This window comes from Hylobates moloch, unplaced genomic scaffold, assembly GCF_009828535.3.
Source record: "Hylobates moloch isolate HMO894 unplaced genomic scaffold, HMol_V3 SCAFFOLD_4, whole genome shotgun sequence".
In the NCBI taxonomy this organism is placed as follows: Eukaryota; Metazoa; Chordata; class Mammalia; order Primates; family Hylobatidae; genus Hylobates; species Hylobates moloch.
The window spans coordinates 48,267,324-48,273,323 of NW_026652279.1; the positions used below are offsets into that span (position 1 = coordinate 48,267,324).

Sequence of the window (6,000 nt, forward strand, 5' to 3'; positions counted from 1 at the left end):
TTTTTTCTTGAGAAAGGGTCTCACTCTGTCGCCCAGGCTGGAGTGTAGTGGCATGATCTTGGCTCACTGCAACCTCCGCCTCCTGGGTTCAAACAATTCTCCTGCCTCAGCCTCCCGAGTAGCTGGAACTACGGGCATGCACCACCACACCTGGCTTATTTTTGTATTTTTAGTAGAAACAGGGTTTCATCATGTTGGCCAGGCTGGTCTCGAACTCCTGACCTCAAGTGATTTGCCTGCCTCAGCCTACCAAAATGCTGGGATTACGGGCATAAGCCACTGTGCCCGGCCTACACTCAATATTTGTATGTTGATCTTGTATCCTGCCGCTTTGCTAAATTCATGTATTAATTCTGATGGCATTTTTCTTTTTACATATTCTTTTTTTTTTTGAGACAAGGTTTTGCTGTGTTGCTCAGTCTGGTCTTGAACTCCTGGCCTCAAGCAGTCCTCCTGCCTCAACCTCTGAAAGTGCTGGGATTACAGGTGTGAGCCACCACGCCTGGCCTCTTTTTACAGATTTTATTGAGTTTTTTTTACATAGACATTCACTCCACTGGGAATATAGACATTTTTCCTATGCAATCTGAATGCTTTTTATTTATTTTTCCTGTCTGATGGCACTGACTAGAAACTCCAGTACAACGTTGAATAGATGTGGTGAGACTAGACATCCTTGTCTTTTTCTGATCTAAGGAGGAAAGCATCCAGTCTTTCACCATTAGGCATCGCGTTAGATGTAGGTCTTTTGTCGATGTATTTAATCAGGTCGAGGAGGTTCCTCGCTATTTCTAGTTATCTGAGAGTTTTCTATTAAGACTGGATATTGGATTCCTTCTTTCACAAAACATTAGGACACAAACACAATTTAACCAAGTTCTTACCACTTAAAAACCAGGTTTACGTATTGTCCAGTTTCCAATATTTTATTCCTTATTTCCACCTGAGATCTCATCAGAATTTCGTTCACTGCCAACACTTTGATCATGACCACTTAAGACTGAGGCTTTTTTTTTTTTTTACAGCTCTCCTCTCCTTCTGAGCCCACACTATCGCATCCCTTTATAGTCCAGTCTTTCTCCATTATCCAGTTCCAAAGCTGTTTCCACATTTTTAGGTAATCGTTACAGCAGCACCCTACTTCTCAGTACCAATTTCTGTTTTAGTCCATTTGGGTTACCATAATGAAATACCTTCAAATGGGTAATTTATAAACAACAGAAATTTGCTTCTCATGGTTCTGGAGCCTGCGGAATCCAAGATCAAGGCACTAGCAAATTTAGTGTCTGGTTGCTGTGTCCTCATATGGTGGAAGGGGTGAATGCTGTGTCTTCACATAGCAGAAGGGCAAAACGGGCAAAAGGGTCAAACAGGCTTCCTAAGAGACTCTTTTTTAAAGGCACGAATCCCATTCATGGTGAGCAGAGCCTTCATGATCTAATTACCTCCTTCCTGAAAGCCCCACCTTTTCATACTATCACATTGGCAAATTGTCACATATAAATTTTGTGGGGACACATTCAGACCATAGCAATGGCTTGTTTAGAAGTGTATTTTATTCCCCAAATTTTGAGGGATTTTCCAAGAATCATTCTGTTATTGATTCCTAATTTAATTACATTGTGGTCAGAGAATGTATCTTGCATGACTTGAATCCTTTTGAATTTGTTAACATTTGTTTATGGTCCAGATTATTGTCCATCTTCTAAACTTTCTGTATATGCTTAAGAACCACGTGTATTCTGCCAATTATTGGAGTGTTTAATAAATGTCAATCAGGTCAAGATGGTTGATAAGTTGCTCAAGTCTCTTATAACCTTGTTGATTTTCTGCTTACTTGCATTATAAATTATTTAGAGAGGGGCATTGAAATATTTGACTATTGTGGATCTTTCAATTTCACATTGCAGGACTATCAGTTTCTGCTTCATATATTTTGAAGTCCTGTTATTAGTTGCAAAAATGTTTAGGATTGTTATGTCCTTTTGATTAAATGGTTCTTTTATTATTATTAAATGATCTTCTTTATCTCTGGTTATATTCTCTGCTCTGAACTTTACTTTGAACTCTACTTTGTCTAATATTGATAAAGTCACTCTAATATTGATAAAGTCACTCCAGCTTTATTTTAAACTTATTTGTGTCTTTATATTTAATGTTTTTCTTCTTATAAGCGCAATTTAAAAAATTCAAGATTTTAAACAATCTCTGACAATCTGACAATCTCTGCCTTTTATTCAGTGTGTTTAGACAATTTACATTTAATATGATTTATGAGTCTATCATCTTGCAATTTCTTTCCTATTTCTCTCTTTTGTTTTTTCTTGTTTTATACTTTTAGATTAATCAAGTATTTGTTTCATTATCCTTTACATGACTTTTCTAAGCTTTTAACAATAACTTTTATTATTTAGTGGCAGCTTTAGGGTTTATAGTATACATCTTTATTTTATCACAGTCTACCTTTAAGTGGTATCAGGAATAGTATAAGGGTCAGGCGTGGTGACTCACACCTGTAATCCCAGAACTTTGGGAGGCCAAGGCGGGCAGATCACCTGAGGTCAGGAATTCGAGACCAGCCTGACCAACATGGAGAAACCCCATCTCTATTAAAAATATAAAAATTAGCTGAGTATGGTAGTGTGTTCCTGTAGTCCCAGTTACTCGGGAGGCTAAGGCAGGAGAATTGCTTGAACCTGGGAGGCGGAGGTTGCAGTGAGCCAAGATCGTGCCACTGCACTCCAGCCTGGGTGACAGAGTGAGACTTCGCCTCAAAAAAAAAAAAAAAAAAACCAAACAAAAAAACACAACAAGGAATAGTATAAGGATTCTAGGTTGACAGCTTTTTTTTCTTTGAATATGTTTGAACAGTTATTCTGTCTTCTTGATTGTTTTTATTCTAATGAGAAACTGATGTAATCCTTAGTTTTGTTCTTCTGTATACGACATGTATTTTTTTCCTTGGATGCTTTTAAGATTCTTTTATCACTGGTTCTGAGCAATTTGATTATGATGTATTTTGATTAGCTTTCTTCATGTTTCTTGTGCTGAGCTTCTGAAGACAGGTCTGTGGGTAAAGATAGTAATAGAAGGATTAAAATAATGATGGGAGCTTAGGGAAGTTCTCTTTTGAATAATTCAGTGTAATCAATGCAGTAGGAGCAAGGTCATTGTGTGAGAATGAGGATAGGAGACGAGACATTGGGTACGAGTGAAGGTATAAAACTATCATGTAGGAAAATCAATGAACAGGGACCTGTAATGAGATGTTCAAGCATCTTTAAGGTCTTACTTAACATCAGTAATCATGAATTTAAAGTCAGCATGGTTGGGTGTTTTTTTTCAGATTCAGCTGCATGGGTGCAAGCACTTAGTAAGTGTAAAGTAGGGATGGCTAATATGGTGATTTTGCCAAGTGATTACAGCGATTTAGAGAGGGGCAGGGAGTTGAGGATGCAAGCAAGTGGATGATTATGTTGATTATTAAATATATCTACATCAAACTTCCTCAGAGTGAAAACTATTAAAGGCAGTACCTTTCCTCTAGAAGGTATTGGGCATGTATTTGCAGACCACACGTGGGTGTATTTTAACAGCAGAAAGCGAGGGGCTAAAGGAAATTGTCTTACCAGAGCAAATAAACTCTGTTTTTGAATCAAGTGCTTTGTAAAGTTCTTAACGTGGTCCACGCAGCTCTGACTGTCCTGGATCCAGCCTATCAGGGCAGCCTCCCCTTCACAGCAAGTTCCCACTGTTCTCTAAACTTCAGACACACTGGACTTCTTCCTGTCCCTTGCATTTTCCACATCTTTGCACATGCAGCTCCCTCTGCAGGAATGCTTTTTCCTTCCCCAATGGCCTACTCGTGTCTCAGCTTTCCTGAGTAATTCAAATATTACTATAATAAGCTAAGTATTTGGTTAGAGTGCTTCCTTCTTAGCACTCGTCATAATTTTATGTTTTTGTCATTGATAACTGTCTGTTAATATGCTGTAAGTTTCCCACCTTGCCTGTTTTTAGCTCCCATAGAACCTAGCTCTCCCGCACATTTGTAGGTTGTAATAAACAACTTTTTTTTTTGAGACAAGGTCTTGCTTTGTCGTCCAGGCTGGAGTGCAGTGGTATGACTGTGGCTCACTACAGCTTTGCCCTCCTTGGCTTAAGTGATCCTCGCACCTCGGCTTCCTGAGTAGCTGGAACTACAGGCGTGCTCCCACGCCCAGCTAATTTTTTAATTTTTCGTAGAGACAGAGTCTCGCCATCTTGCTCATGCTTGTCTCAAACTCCTGGGCTTAAGCAATCCTTCTGCTTCTGTCTCCAAAAGTGCTGGGATTACACTACTAAAGATTTGTAAACGAATGAATAGAGATGAAAGCAAATTAAGTGATATGTGAAGTCTGGTGAGGCGAGCAATATCTTTCTTTTGGAGAATTCTCAAGGCACCGGCTAATGCTATATGCCTATTCTTTTTTTTTTTTTTTTTTTGAGACGGAGTCTCGCTCTTTCGCCCAGGCCGGACTGCAGTGGCGCCATCTCGGCTCACTGCAACCTCCGCCTCCCGGGTTCACGCCATTCTCCTGCCTCAGCCTCCCGAGTAGCTGGGACTACAGGCGCCCGCCACCTCGTCCGGCTAATTTTTTGTATTTTTAGTAGAGACGGGGTTTCACCGTGTTAGCCAGGAGGGTCTCGATCTCCTGACCTCGTCATCCGCCTGCCTCGGCCTCCCAAAGTGCTGGGATTACAGGCGTCAGCCACCGCGCCCGGCCTGCTATATGCCTTGTCTTTTATAATTTGCCCTGAACCTTGCAGAGGAACCACTCCCTTGGACTCAGGACCAGAGCTAGGCTTTGGGAGGCGCCTAAGCACTGGGCTCGCCGGATATACGCAAGGGCGTGGGGCGGAGCTCTGGTAACCCAGGCAACAGCCCGGAAGCCGCAGGCTAGGTTAACCTGTGGCGCGCTCCGCGGTTCCGGCGCCTGAAGTTTTAGTTGCGGTGGCGGCGACAGTCGGGACCGACTGCAAGGCAGGTTGAGATGATGGATCTGAGGCTTGCAGCTCGCAGTCCCAACGAGCCTTAGGGACCAGGACTACCAAAAGGGTGGGGAGAACGGTGGTGGCATCTGTCTGTTGCCTGGGATCCAGGCGCCAGGTTGGGGAATCCTTACTTCAGGAAGCGCAGCCGCGGCTCCGTGTTTTGAGAGTGCAAGTGTGTTTCAGGGTGCGTGTCTGGGTATGTTTGTGCGTGGCGCCAGAGCACCTCGAGTATGCGCGTGCGCACCGCTTTCGGGAACTTTTGCACAGAACTGGTACTGGGGGGTACTCGATTGTAGCGTGGGGGGAGTTCACCGTGTAGCAGGAGAGAGGCAAACTATTCAGGGTGCTTTGGGACCGAGAGCGTCATCTAAATAGATGGATGTCAGAGAGGGGCGTCTCAGAAGGCTCCGCCTGTGAGTTTTGAGGAGTCCGTGGAAGTTAACCCGGTAGAGAAGAGAGTGAGCCTAATGAGTGTTCCAAGCAGAGGGAAAAGAATGGTTGCAACTATATGTGAGGCGAGAGCTTGTTTTTAGGATTTGCTGGAGATGTGAGAGAACACTGGAAAGAAAGGTCAGCCGGGCCATATGGGGGAGAGGGTCTGAATGCCAAGCTGAGTTGGATTCCTCTTGACAGTGGGGAGCCATCCGAATCTAGAGGAAGTAAGTAAAGGGTTCAGATCTATTCTCTATCCATGTATTTAGGTAGGATTGATTCAACAATGTTTGGAAAGAGTTCTTGTTTCTCTTTGATCAGTTTTCCACACCAGTCAGAGTGGATTTACTGAGTCCAGTCATAACTATCCCGTTTAAAATTGTTCAGTGGTTCCTATGGTCTTAGGTGTTCAGATTGCTGTGGCTCACAAGACTACAATCGGCTCTCTGCCTTTCTTCCTTCTTTAACCTCTCACCCTCTCAGATCTTTGTTAATTGAACTGAACTTCTCAAACTCTTCGTAAATGCGTTTTCC

The 6,000-nt window shown here is 42.6% G+C and overlaps 1 protein-coding gene across 6 annotated transcripts in view; it reads left to right on the top strand.

The window, feature by feature from the left end:
* Positions 1-6,000, top strand: part of SPICE1 (spindle and centriole associated protein 1) — a 102,767-nt gene that overhangs the window by 23,065 nt on the left and 73,702 nt on the right. The window contains exon 1 of one of the 6 annotated variants that reach the window (XM_032150155.2): positions 4,947-5,023. The exons of 1 other annotated variant lie outside the window; for it this stretch is intronic. The gene's annotated coding sequence lies outside the window, so the exon portion shown is untranslated. Of the gene's footprint in view, positions 1-4,946; positions 5,219-5,483; positions 5,694-6,000 lie in introns of those variants that run through there. 4 more of the 6 variants (XM_032150156.2, XM_032150158.2, XM_058437503.1 and 1 more) reach the window with 4 other exon arrangements.